The sequence below is a fragment of the Pithys albifrons genome, chromosome 5 (genome assembly GCF_047495875.1).
Source record: "Pithys albifrons albifrons isolate INPA30051 chromosome 5, PitAlb_v1, whole genome shotgun sequence".
NCBI classification, from domain to species: Eukaryota; Metazoa; Chordata; class Aves; order Passeriformes; family Thamnophilidae; genus Pithys; species Pithys albifrons.
The window spans coordinates 65080060-65094055 of record NC_092462.1 but is presented as its reverse complement, the minus strand read 5'-3'; the positions used below and the strand labels follow the sequence as shown (position 1 = coordinate 65094055).

The 13996-nt window shown below is 35.9% G+C and overlaps 1 long non-coding RNA gene across 3 annotated transcripts in view; it reads left to right on the top strand.

Moving 5' to 3' along the window:
* The window catches only part of LOC139672563 (uncharacterized), a 34016-nt gene that overhangs the window by 12816 nt on the left and 7204 nt on the right, over nucleotides 1–13996 (top strand). Inside the window, exon 3 of one of the 3 annotated variants that reach the window (XR_011697950.1) lies at nucleotides 6827–7086. The exons of the other annotated variants lie outside the window; for them this stretch is intronic. This is a non-coding gene — a long non-coding RNA (uncharacterized lncRNA). Of the gene's footprint in view, nucleotides 1–6826; nucleotides 7087–13996 lie in introns of those variants that run through there. 3 annotated transcript variants of the gene reach the window in all.

The window sequence follows — 13996 nt, the reverse complement described above, 5'->3', positions numbered from 1 at the left end:
ATGAAAACTTCAGCGCAGTGTTGGTTATCAACCACAGCACAAAGGCTCTTCAAGACTAGCAAACTGTTTAGTTCATTTCATGAAAATCATCAATGGAATTTAAGGTGCAATTTGTTTCATCAAATGTGGGTGTCTACTTTCAGACTAGAGAAATAATCCTATGTATTTTATGGCTATATTAACTCTATTAAATAGCCTGAATACCTGTTACATATAAACATGAACATTGCAACTACATTTGATTCAATCCATTTGCACACATACGGATCTATTGCTATGTCAGCTACATTCTGTCTGGTCTGCAAAAGGCTACTGACGTTGCTGAAGGGCATAGTCTCTTATATGACCCATTTTTCCTGGCAGCCCTGTGTAGATGTCTTGAACACAATAAAGTGTTAAAAAATCACAATCTGCACTGATACTTAGAAAGTTGAATTCAGACCTTCAAGAAGAATGTGAGAGGAATCACATGCATTTTGTCTTGTTTCATTTGAGAGCTTGAAAAGGATTTAGTTCATCTTTCACAGAAAACACTGTCAGTCTTTTCCTGGGTTCAGATGGGAATCAGATCAGCTGAGTGCAATAAAGGTAACAGCTTGGGACACTGAATAGCCCTCCAAACTGACACGATCCGAACTGCACTATTTAATTTGAAATGAAGGCAAAGCTAGTCAGAATCAAAACTTGTGCTCTTCTAATGACTGTTTATCTCAGTCCTGTAGATAGATGTCTACAGCCCTGATAAAACCAATGAAGTTGATACTACATACACATCTGAGACTCAGGTTTTATAATATAACAAAGGAAGTTTGAGTCAGCTTGTGAGCCCCAAAGTTCTGTGGTGGGATGCTGCTTGGTAGTCCCAGTAGTCCAAGCAGGCCTGGCAATTATGCGAATAGCTGGGGTTTGAGGCAGGGCAGCCACCTCAACAGTTGAGGCATATTATATAGAGGAAAGATGTTGGTATTATGAGTCCTGATGAACATTTTCAGGAATTTCTGTCAGCCATTGAGCATCCACGCTGCTTATCAGATTCAAAGAAATTTGAGGGATGTCTAGAGCATTCTTAAAATATGCTGGACAATCCTGCATATCTACTCTGTCACGGATAGCAATGAAGGCTTTCCAACTGACTCCAGCATCAACACAAGTGGGACTCAAAGCACACGCCTGATTCCAGAACCCTCAGAGCAGAAGCTCTTTACAATAAAAAAGAGCATTTATGAGTTGAAATGCAATACATGTCATTTTCCTGTTAAAACTTCCTTACACATATAAAATTTTGCTTCTTGGCTTGCATACAATTGTTCTGTCCTGACCAAGCTGGATATCTAGCTGCCTGTTTCCTAATAAAGGCCCTTACGACTCACACTGTTGGCATCTTTATGCCAAATTCCATTCACGAATTTGTTTCACTAGGATTGTTCATGTATACCCAGAAAACAATGAACAGGTACCTCACATTAATTCATTAATCCTAAATTCAGGCAAAGACTCAAAAAAAAGAATAAGGAGACCAATGACTCTTTTCCTTGTTATAACTGTTTTTCAAATATGGCTTCCCTTTGACAGCAGAGAGAGTAGAAGAACATGTGGGGCTTATGAATTGTCCCTAGCAAACTCATGTTTCATCTTTTTAGCTAAATTTGCACATTTAAAAATACCATCTGCTCCTTCCCTCTTACTCAATAAGACTTTTTAGAAAGAAATTAGATGCAACCATTTTCTAAAATCCTAATATAATGAAGCAGCTGAAAGAGAAGCTTAAAAGAAGGCAACTGAAAAAGAAATGTATTCCCCACCATGATCATAACTCATAGCTATGTGTTGTGAGAACTCTTAACGAGCTAATCCGTATGGTTTTGGTTTTCAGTCACAGATGAACGAACAGCCCCTCATTTAAGTTACTGCATGGAACCACTATGAGCTTAAAGAAGCATTAGTCATTTTATTTGCATTCAAAGTGTTGTGTTTTTTTAAATGTAAGGAATACCTCTTCCCTTAAGAAAGGAACATATCCTACATAGCAAGGATTAGCAGAGAGGCAGGAAAATCTGTGTTAGCTAAAAATTGATGACATAGACTCATTTGGGTTGGGCAAGGATCCTTCTGTGTCATCAATTCCATTCCACTGCAACAGTACCAAATTGATGCTACCAATTGGATTGTGGGATGGAATAAAGTATAATTTCAGAAAGAAAGAACCTAAAATTATTTCAGTGTATGTGTATGACGCTAAGGACCTTGAACTGTTCTAATCTCTCTCCTGTAGAAAACACTAGCAAGATCTGCATTACTTTTGCCAACTTTCTCCTCAATATCCAAGTTTGATATTTGAATTATACATTTTAATTCCAAATATTTGTTGTTTCTCTTCTCACTGTTTTTTTCAAGAATGGTGCTAAAATTCCTTCAAGAACTAGTTGTGAGTAGACTATTTTAGATTTAGCAGCCATAGTTTTGTCACCAAGCAAAGAAAGGAATACAGGACCTCCACTTGTCTGCTTCGTTAAGGCCTGCAGCCGTTAATGAAAACATTTCTAATTGTGGAAATATGCTTTCATTCAAAGAAAACCATAGCATAAGTAAGCAACTTTATTCACAACAGGCTTCCTCCTCCAAGAGCTATTTCAAGTCTCACTCAAAACTGTTGTAGTTTTTGCATTGCTTCTGTTTGGCTTTGGGTCAGGTCTCTTCAATGATGAGTTTGAAACCCTGATAAATAGGAGAATACTCTATGCAATAATAATTCAAAAAAATTACCATGTTACAGAGAAGCATAGCGGAAAATTCTGCTGTAGTAGGAATTCTGGTCTTTCATTTTGGTTTTGACCTAGAAATTATCTGACATGCTATAGACAGATAAATGGTTACCATTTTTTTGATTGTATACATAGTTTTAAATAAGCTCAAGCAGCTTCTTTTCAGTATGCTTTCTATTTTTTTCATATTAGGCTCATTAGCCCTTGATCCAATGCTATCACTATAGATTTCATAGGAAGGTTATGGAGTGATATAAATAATTTATTGCACATATTATTGATTTGATGCCATAAAATGGTTAATTATATTGTTGTAAACTTCACAGTGTTAATGAAGAAATACTGTAGTCACTAACAAAAGCATTTGTCTTTCAGTCTTCAGGGCATTTGCTTGCCTGAGTTTTCATCCTTTCTAGCAATATGGTCTTCATTTCTCAGAGACTGGTAAGGCAGCACCCAGCTAGACTTAGGACTCTTGTTACCTTTCATTCAATATGTATCTAAGTCATTATGTATCTTTTTTCCTGTAGATAGAAAACCAATCAGACATGATTAAATAGCAATACGTCCCAGTAGGGGAAAATTTTCGTTCTGTTTGTAGGCTTTGAGAATATTTGTTCTTTGTGGTGTCTGCTCTGTTACAGTCTGGGTAATACTGGTAGAGATTCCAGAAGCTGTTTATTTGAGAGGATAGAAACTCATTTACACAAGCTCTTATTCTCCCAGCCAGCTTCACAGTTCTCTTCTACAGAAAATGGGATTTGTTGTGCTTTCCTTTAGGCCTCATGACATAAGTCAAGATTTTCCATGGACAAATCAGCAGTGGTATCATTTTATAGCTCAAAATGGCTCATAAGTCCACAGAAAGTTTCCACTGGTAAGAGATCAAATTTACCTCAGAAATCTGTTTTTACGAAAACCACAGACAAAATATTCTTGAAGCCATCTCCCTTTATATGCATAGTAATAGACATTTTGCCTGAGGGTGCATTTGGAATTGTTGGATTTTCAAGTTAAATTTTAATAAAAAAGGAATTTATTAATCTCACACTTCTTTCCACACTAACTTACCTAACCTATAGAAAGGGAGAAAAACCTCTGTACCTTTCTAAAATCAAAAATTATGCTCAATATTTATTTTCCTAGTATTTTATATACTTTATTTTTTCACTAAAATGAAAGTAATTTTTAATTTAAAAAAGTATTTGCAAATAATTTCCGATCTGTACTGCTTACAGTAATGGGCTGGCTATTCTTTATAACAGAACCAGGACTACATTCTCCCTTATGGCACATAAGGATAAACATGATGGCTTGAGACCACAGCCTTAGTGATGTCTTTTCATTCTACAAGTGTCAAGAACAAATATCGATATCTATTAAAATTAAAGTAACTCAGTAACAGTAATCAGGCGATAGTAATTAGGATCAAAGTCTTCTGATTGGCATATTCTATAAATAACAGTAAACAGAAATAAAAAATGTATGCTATAATTAAAAAAATTGTATTGCTAAATTATGTCTAGCACCTGTGGAAGACAGTAGTCAGCACCCAGCCTATAAATTTAATACCTTTTTTCACATCAGCAAGTCTCAGTTCTTGCAGACTTGCTTCTGAGCTTTGCCATTACCTCACTGAGAATTTGTCCTCATAGGTGTATTTGTGTTTGTGCAGCAGTGGATTTTTTTTTCCAACAAGTATGAAAAGAAAGCTTGCATGTTTTTCAATTTTGAAAATATTTTTCTTGGCAATGAAAGGGATAAACTCAGTGGCTAAATATGGTGTATTTCTAGGGTATATTTCTTGGTTTATACCTGAAATAGGACACTGAACTCAATGACAACAAATCTCTCAGGTGACAAAATTAGCACAGTAGCATGAACTGTGCCAATTAATCAAAAGAAAGCTCTTATTAATCTAGATATTTTGAGCTAGAGTGATACAAATAATTTATTACACATATTATTTATTTGATACAATGAAATGGTTGATTGTATCTTCATAAACTTTGCAGTGTTACTGAAGAAATACTGTAGTCACTAAAAAAGCAGTTGAAAGGTCAATGTAGTCCAATAAACAAAGTCAACTGGATGTGTAATGGAAGTTTCCAGCACTGGGATGAGTGTACTTTACATACAACTGAGACTCAGCAAAGGCAGTTTCATTTGGCAATTGCAACATGACAATTGCCCCACTGTTCTACTGGTGTGACTTCCTCTTCGAAAAGAAAACTTTTATTCCAGTAAGGCCCTGCTTTTGAAACTGCAACGTCCACATATGATTATATGGCACCTTAGGATGAGTACTAAGATATTCAGTCATAGTGCTCATCAGTTTATGGTAAACCACAAAGCCAGAGAGGCTCTGTGTGATTTCACGGTCTTATTGGCCTTTTTGGAACACACTGAGAGAAATTCCTTCATTTTCTATTACCTTTTTTCAAAATTAACAGTGCCTGATGGGTGGGGAGAGCAACCTCTTTCTGTTGATCTTTTTAAAAGACTGATTCATTAAGCAAGTTTGCTTTCTGGATGGAGGTGTCAATCAAAATAAGCAAAGGAATATCTTGTTAGCAGACACTGATGGGACTTGGATTTGAGGTTTGAGCTACTCATCATATAGGAACCATTGTTATAACACAGGAAAAACATCCAGTCAAGAGGATCTAGTAACCAAAACTGTAATCGACTTCAGATTGCTTGAAGCAGTTGATAAACATGAGTTTGGAGGACTGGAACTTTTGTGTCAGGTGCTGACTATCTGACCATTCATCTGTCCATCCCACATGATAGTACTTTGAAGTATTTTCATTGAGGATGATGGATGAGAGTTGTAAGCTAGCAGAAACAAATAAGAAAAATTACTGGAAAAGACTGTGTCATGCTTCACCCACTATTACATCTTCCTGATAAATATTGTAAAATTTTGCAAGTAGCTTCATTTTTCAGTTAAAATTAAGGAGTCATACGTTCTGCTGAAATAAAAATGTGCATGCAAGCCAATTCTGCCTATAAAAATGTTTTAGTAGAGGAAATGACTTGATGAACAGACCAGTAACATGCAATGGATGTTGCATTTCTGTTCTAAATTATGAGTTTGAAGTCCAAGACATTAGTGATGGCTGCTCATTAGCCTACACTCTTCTCTCAATCTCATTTCCTAGTGGACAGGCATCCATATCAGAAATATCAGTCTTGATAAGTAAATGTTTCTGCATCAGCCTGGAGACTAAATTATCCTTCCATAAACTGAGAAAGCCTTTCAGCATCATGTATTTCATGCTGTTCCTGTGCAGATAAAGAAATTTTGTCTGTCTCTTTTGCTATCATATCTACTTTCATTCAGAAGCACTAAGCTTGTCTGAGCACAATGAAAAAGCTAAATCTTCAAAAAAGATTTTTTATTGTTTAGTTTGGGTATACCAAAGCCCATTCAGTCACTGTAGGATATGGAATTTCTTAGTAAGCATCCATCCAGTGTTTTGGTGAAAACCACAATTCAAAATCTCTCCTGAACTCTTCAACCTGATTAAATCCCATGTATGCTCACAGCTTTGTCACTGGTCACATGTACATCAGCACTGACAGTGCCAAAGATATGGCTGTAACCTCAAAAAACTGAAAGAAAACAGGTTTCCCCTATCTCGTGCTCTAGTGATGTAAGCATGGTTTGCCCCTACAGAACAAAACCAAGTGAAATAATGTCTTCTTAGTTAGTGGATGGACAGCTGGACATGAAAGACCGAATCACCATCTCCTTTGGCTTATATCCACTGGGCACTGTGACATTACAGATGGAAGTCTTTTGATCCCTGCCCAGCTTAAGCTGTTCTGATTTGTCAAATTAAACCCTGAAAGCATGCAAATACAAGGGATCAGAAGGATCTAGTGCAACCCTGAGGCAGAAATACCTACAACCAGGACACTAAATATTAACACAAATATTTATATAATTTGTTTTTAAAAAGTTGCAATGAAGGAGACTGACTTCATATGATTTTAATGAAACACTCCTTCTGTTATCAAAATATACAATATAAATCTTATTTTCCTTTCCTTTGCAGATGAGAAGACATCATCTTCCTAAAAGGTTTTTACATTGTGAAGCCTGTTATATCTGCCCTCAGCCTTTTCTAGACTAAACAAACATTGTGCCTTCAACTCCTCCTCAAAGTTCATATTTTCTAAGCTTCTTATCAGTTTCATTGTTCCTCTTTGTACTCTAATTTGTCAACATCTTTCTTGTACTGTGTTGTGCTTAAACTGGATACAGTTCCAAGACCTCAGTAGACAGATAATAAATTGCTCTTTGTTGTCCATGACACTTCTCCTGCTTTGAAGTTTGCCATTTTTGTACTACAGCCAAAATGTTTATTCATGTCTGACTTGTCACCCACTACAGTCCTCCATCTGCTTCTGTTACCCAGTCAGCTATTCCCCGTTCCATATCTATTTTCCAAAAACAGACCTTTAGCACTTTTCCTGTATCAAAGAGATTTGAATTCTGATTCTGCCCTCAGTAGTGCATTTAGCCCCTTTCAATTTGCCATTAAAGGCAAATTACAGACTTCCAGATTTCTTTAAAATGTCTGAACAGGCCCAAAAATATCCCCCTGAGGGTTGATGTTTGAAATCCTTTCCATTTTGATAGTGTGAAGTTCCATCTGCTTGTTTTCAAATTTTTAATAAAACACCTATTTGCATCATGTATTCTAGTACAAGAGGATGTATGATGTGACACTGGTTTTCTAAAGTTGGCTTTTACTACTTCACCTTCATCCACTATCCCATTAGAATACATATCCTGGAAAACTCTGAAACGTGAGCCCAAAGACAGTTTACTATTCCTACTGCTAGTCTTATGCCAGTGGCAGATATTATTTGTTTGATTAAATGGCACTCTGAGATCCTTGGGGTTCCAGAGGAAAGGTGGCTACCTAAATGACTGTTACAGGTTTTGCAAAGTATAAGGAAAATGGTAATCCAAGAATTGCAATGTCGTTGTCAAATCCAAACTGCAGAGACTTTGTGCTTTTCTGCTAGAGTCTTATAATAGTAAAAAAATTCCATCCAAGTATAAGCTGTTGGGATTGAACAAGATTTATATGTTCTTTTGAAAAAGATGTGTGAAATAAATTTCTTACAATATCTTTTAGTTTAATAAGTTCAATTATAAATACATAAACACACTTCTAAGTGATGATTTAAGCCTCTGTAATAATGAAAATTGTATGTTCATGATGATTTATTGCAGAGACTTTTATTAGTCTGTTTGTATTCATGAAAGATGACTTTAAAGAATGACTATGATTTTCGTGTACAGAAGCGTTTAGACCAGATGACAAGTGATACTTTACTCCACCCAGCAATGGAGAGCCACCTCCCCTTAATGGATGGAGCATTTAAAAGGGAAAAAAAAATCACTTCCAGTTGTTTTCAGATGTTTTCTAAAAGTAGGGTGAACTTAATCCATTCTGTTTCCTATCATTTACTCAGAAGTATTGCCTCAGGATATGGATAATTTTACACATTGATATTCCAACCCTTTAATACAGCAACTAAACATGATAGTAAAAATTAACACATTTTTCTTTCCTAGGCCTGTTTTCAGTCATTGGCCAAGTTTATGAACATATCTGAAACATTTATACTTGGCTGACTGAACATAAAGGCCTGAGGAACTCAAGGGTTGTAACTTCAGTGCTTTATTCCATGAGGTGTCATTATTATCTTTGTTTTCATGTATCTTCCTTAGTGTCCAATACTCCTTCAATGGTATGAAAATAAGTATTGCTGTCACTTTAAGCAAAATAAAAATAGGGCTAAAACTTAATATCAGTTGTATGTTTGCAAAAAATACAAATATGAACAACTTATGTGCGGGAGTAAAGGAACAAAAGTACCTAAGGTCTGGAAAACTGACACATCATACCAAATCTTTATTCTGCAATCTTCTATCTTTTTTTTTTTTTACTTTTTCATATACACTTTTTACTTCTGTTGATACCAGTAATTTTTACCAAGAACTTCCTGTGAGGAAGTATCTCATGAATGCTTGAATCTTGTTGGCATGCACATTCTCCAGTTACCAGTTTGAGTCTCTTGGCTTAATTTGGTACTGGTAGCACAGGAATGAGCTTATTAGCAGCTCTTATCTTTAGCTGCGATGGCATAACTAATCAATACAAAAAATAATACTACTTTTGAAGATGCAATGAAGACCTTAAACAGTCGTTGTTGTCCTGTGCTTGTCCAATGCACAGATTTTTTTTTGTGTACTCTGAAAGAATTGTTTGCATAATTTATTCTAGAGATTATGCTTGGGGTTTTTTGCAGCATAGAAATAAAGTGTTGTAACACTGTATTAGATAAAAACCTCAAAGAAAGGAGGATCTACAAGTATCAGGAGACTCTTTTTGCTATGTTGGAATTCTCCAAGCTACTTTGATCACAGTGGAAAAGCACTGTGGAATATCCCACACGCATTGTTACTTTAATAAAACCCCAGATGCGTATTCTCTCAGATGCTCACAAGAGTATTTTTAACTAGCTGACTGATATTGAAAATACATGTGCTTGCTTAATCTGAACCTTTACAATAAGCTGTTTCAGTTTTAAGTTAAAATTTCTGAAATGACAAAAGAATATGTTAAAGTATGGCTTGATACAGCTTTTGAGAAATAAAAATAATTTAGAGTTTCCCTTATATTTTCTCTTAATTCACAAGAACCAAAGGTTCAGTTTTATGATTTCCTGAATCCCTAATATTCAAAATTAAATGAAAAATAAAATTATCCTCTCATTGATAATCTCTCATGCAGTCTAACTGATAGAATAACTGTTGAAGGTTTCTGCATAAGATGACAAAAGAAGTAAGGAAGAATCCAAGCAGCAATTGTCAAAGTCACACTCCAGTAAAATCATCCAAATATTAGCTTCATGAAATTGTATACAAAGCAGGCAGTAACTTGGCTTAGGAACTGTGAAATTGGAGAAGACTAACTACAGAAATATGAACCAGGCAATGAAGGATTATAGATTTTTTTTTCCAGAAGAGAAAAATATGAAAGAATATGAAAAGTATAAATCCTAACATGTAAGATCTTGAGCTATAAGGAAAGTTTGACACTGGTTTTAAAGCATGGACTTGTAATCTTTTTCCAGAATCAGACCTCTATAATGGGTCTTATAAACCAAATCCTGTAAAATGTGTCCTACTCTGCAACCCACTTTCCAGTAGAACCTTTAATATTTTGTAGAACAGTAAAGGGGAGAGGAAGGTCACTGAGAGGACAAACAAGAAGGATGTTTAGGAATATGCCAAAATTCCTACATCCTGTGCAGAAGTGCTCCTCACAGTTTAGTGCAAACACAACACTGAGGAAGTCTCTTGAGTTCATCCCTGCCCACGTAACCCAATTCTCCAGACTCTCGCACGGGAAAACAGCCACACACCAGAGATGCTCAGCAGCTCCCAGATGGAAGATTCATTCTCTAAGCCCACATTCACTCTCCGTTTCCATGAGTCCATTCAACTTGAGTCTTTATGCAGGACCTCAGCACTTAGCTTTTATCTCCTGTGGCAAGGGAACATCATGTTAGATATAGACCTTCAGCCAAAACTCAGATTCTTAATTTGACCCAGGTCTGGGGCTCTTTTTAACAGAGCTTAGCTGATTTATGTGAACTGAGAATGGAGCATATTATCCAAATCAGAATTCCATGTCTCAGCAACTGAGTAAAATAAAACCTTAACTTGTGCACACAGAGGTCCAAAGGCAGCAATATAAATACTTCTAAATGTTCAATCTAAGTTTATAGTAGATTTAACTTATTATAAACTATATCCATCATATTTAACACAGGATTAGTTTATCAAAAATAATTCAAAAATAGAAGAGAGTTCACAAAATACCAACAAATACATTTGGGTAATCCAGGTGTAGATTTTAAAATGAAGTTCAGAAGCAATAAAAAAGCAGCTCGCAAAACTGCAGATATTTGCACATTAGCAAAGACTAAAATGATAGAATGCACTGCTTTAAGTTTTAACTCTTGCCAATTAAAAAGTACATGTTTCAGACTGTTTAACAAAAAGCAACAGGGAATTCTGAAGGTTCTACTTATGATTGTTGTGAGTATGGGAGACTGTAAATGTTGTAACAGCATCTTCAAAGTAGCTCTCATGGCATTCTTCCTTGTTTTGGGCAAAGGATAAGCCTTTTTCATATGTCTCAAGGCTACTTTCTTACTTTCTGTTCAAAGTCTTGTAGGTTTATTTGCTTCACCCTCGACACAGCACGAAGCGTCCACATGGCAGAGCCTGCTCACCCTGCAAGATGCAAGTGGATGAAGCTGACTCATTAGGCATAGAATGTTGGTAGTGTGCTTCAAAACAGCTTTCCTAGAAAAGTTAAAATTTTTTAAAACCTTGTGACAGGAATAATTTTTGATAGGAGAAAGTACATTTTTAAAGCAACCTCACCTTGCTAGTAAATCAGTGTTCCCAGTCACTAAGGCTTAATAGTGAACAGGTAAGCAGATTTCACTTGGTGTAAAATAAACATTGTCCAATTAGTACACTTTTCTCTAGACTCATTCTTAGAAATAGGATTGATTTTTTTCCAGCAGTAACTGGTATGTGGCAGACACCCAAGATCCAGCAAGGGCAATGGAAAGTCTGGCAGACCTAAACCAAAGTAAAAATGATGTCTAAAAAAGGAAAGCAATAGAGCAAACATAATTGAGAAAACATGCAAAACGGACAACTTTTCTCTGATTTACTAAGAAAGTATTGTCATCTTTTTGATGACCCAGAAAGTCACAGATGCACGTTGATCAACTGGTACACAGAAAAAAAAGCACTGTGAAAGACAAAAAATTATGTCAGAAACAAAGACATGAACTAAAATTTGTTAGTAAAGGACAGGTTTTTAGCCTAAGATACTTGCTGATACACACCTCAATTTTCTTGACACTTCTGTAGCTATAAGTCTTTCAAGCTTTTAAGAAACCTGTACTTATCAATGTTTTTAAAAAATGCACTATCTTGGATTATAAAGAAGGAATAATATTATAGTCATCTAATTATCTTTATTTCATGGTGAAGAATTTATTTACTCAGCTGTACATTTGCATTTAAGATTGATGTTCTCTCTGGTATGCAGGAAGAACAGAAAAAACCCTTTTATACAGTGTATAATTGACAGACCTACAGCAGAGCATAAAAGAAAAACACTTTTCAAATTACTTAGCAAGCAATTTACAAGCGTTTTCTTGAGTTCAAGTCATCAGTACAAGAATGCATGATTTTTAAACCAAGTCTTTATACCATGTAACTCTTGATCAACATGAGGCAAAGATTCAACATTTAAAGAAAATTGATAAAGTGATATGCACTGCAAAGAAGTAAATACAGATTTATGCCAAGAATTAAAAATTCAAGGAGTAGTGGTGCCCAGCGACAGGATGAGGAGCAATGGCCATAAACTAAAACACAAGAAGTTTCACCTCAACATGAGGAAGAACTTCTTTATGTTGAGGCTGGCAGAGCACTGAACAGGTTGCCAAGGGAGGTCATGGTCTCCCTCTCTGGAGACATTCCAAATGCACCAGGACCCATTCCTGTGTAACCTGCCCTACGTGGCCCTGCCTTGGCAGGGAAGTTGGATTAGATGATCTCCAGATCCTTTCCAAACCTAACAATTCTGTGATTTTTTGAGTTGAGAATAAAATTGCCTCATTAAACAATAAGTTAATCAATGCTGAAGATACCTTTGTAAAAGAAATGTAGACTAAAAGTAAATTTCAAGAAAATACAGATGGTTTCTTGCATTTTCACTGAAGAACAGTGTATCTTGAAATTTTTGTGTGTTATTAAAAGGATAAGAATTTGCTATAGAGAAATTCTAGAGAAATACAGAAAATAAAATGGGAGTTTTGTACATGACTAGACCAGTCCCCAGTTCTGAAAGCACACACACAGCCACCCCCAAATATTCATGACCAAAGTCCAAAATGTATGAGAATCCCTGAAAAGAAGGCAAAATTAAGGCTCAAGTTCACTTTCAGTCACTTTTTAAGTGCTCACTTGTATCTCCTGATACCCTTATACTCTTGGTTTCTGATACTACAAAAAGCACCCAGTTACACTGGTACTGGGTTAAATGATTTCAAGAGAGAGAAAGAACAGGTGTGCTGCATCTCAAACATGCAGGTATGGCATAGATTAGCAAAGGCAGGCACACTGAAATGTATCTTCACCTTAAACAAAATATGAGCAGGCAGATAACAGTCCATGATTCCTTGTACATCTTTCCCCATCTTGGGAATGGGTTGGTTCCTAAGGAGTTTCTGTCTCCCCTGAAGTATAACCAGACTGATAGAACACAAGTATCTAACACCAGCCCCTAGTGTCAGATATACTTAAGGGAAGATTCAGAAAGAATCAGTGCTATTTTTAGAAAAGCAAAAATGCTCCATTTATCATGCTCATTCCAAGTTCCAAAAAATTAAATATTTTCCGTAAAATGGTGAAATTCCCTTCTGTTGACTTGGCAAAGAAAGGCTACTTTGAACAGATTTTTTACATCTGCTACATCAGGAAAAACACCTGCTGACAATTTTCAAGAGTTTCCCAACACATAACTCTCTAGAGTAATTCAGCATCTAAATGTTACACAAGTTTTATAAAATCATAAATCAGAGTAATTGTGTTTAGCTTGTCTATTCATAAAAAAATACAATCTATTTAGTATCATCTATTATCATCAGTGCAGAGCAAAGGCAATGTAACCTACCACCCACTCATTCAAGTTCAAGATTGAGATAGATATTCTGGGAAATGAAACATTTTTCTTACCTTCATTATCTGAAATGGCCAAATGAAGGCAGCAAAAGATTATGAGCAAAACATTTAGAGGAACATCTCCCGAACACTTCAGCAGGGTAGCACCGGACAGGCAACTTCTGGTGAGAAAACAACTACTAACTCTGGTACATTTTCAGAAAAAGTTCTTTGTTCTTAGGTTAACTCTTTTGAATGTCACTGCCTAGAATACTGTAGGTCTGGGCTTATATAGAGCAATTCATGGGACATTGCTTTTGACAAAACAAGTAGGTGCTAAATAGTTGACCGTTTAAAATAATACCAACAGTTTTCAGCATGTGCCTGCATCCAATCTCCTTCAGTAGGTTTTTTCTCTACCACAGTGTTTTGTACTTGCACAACAGTT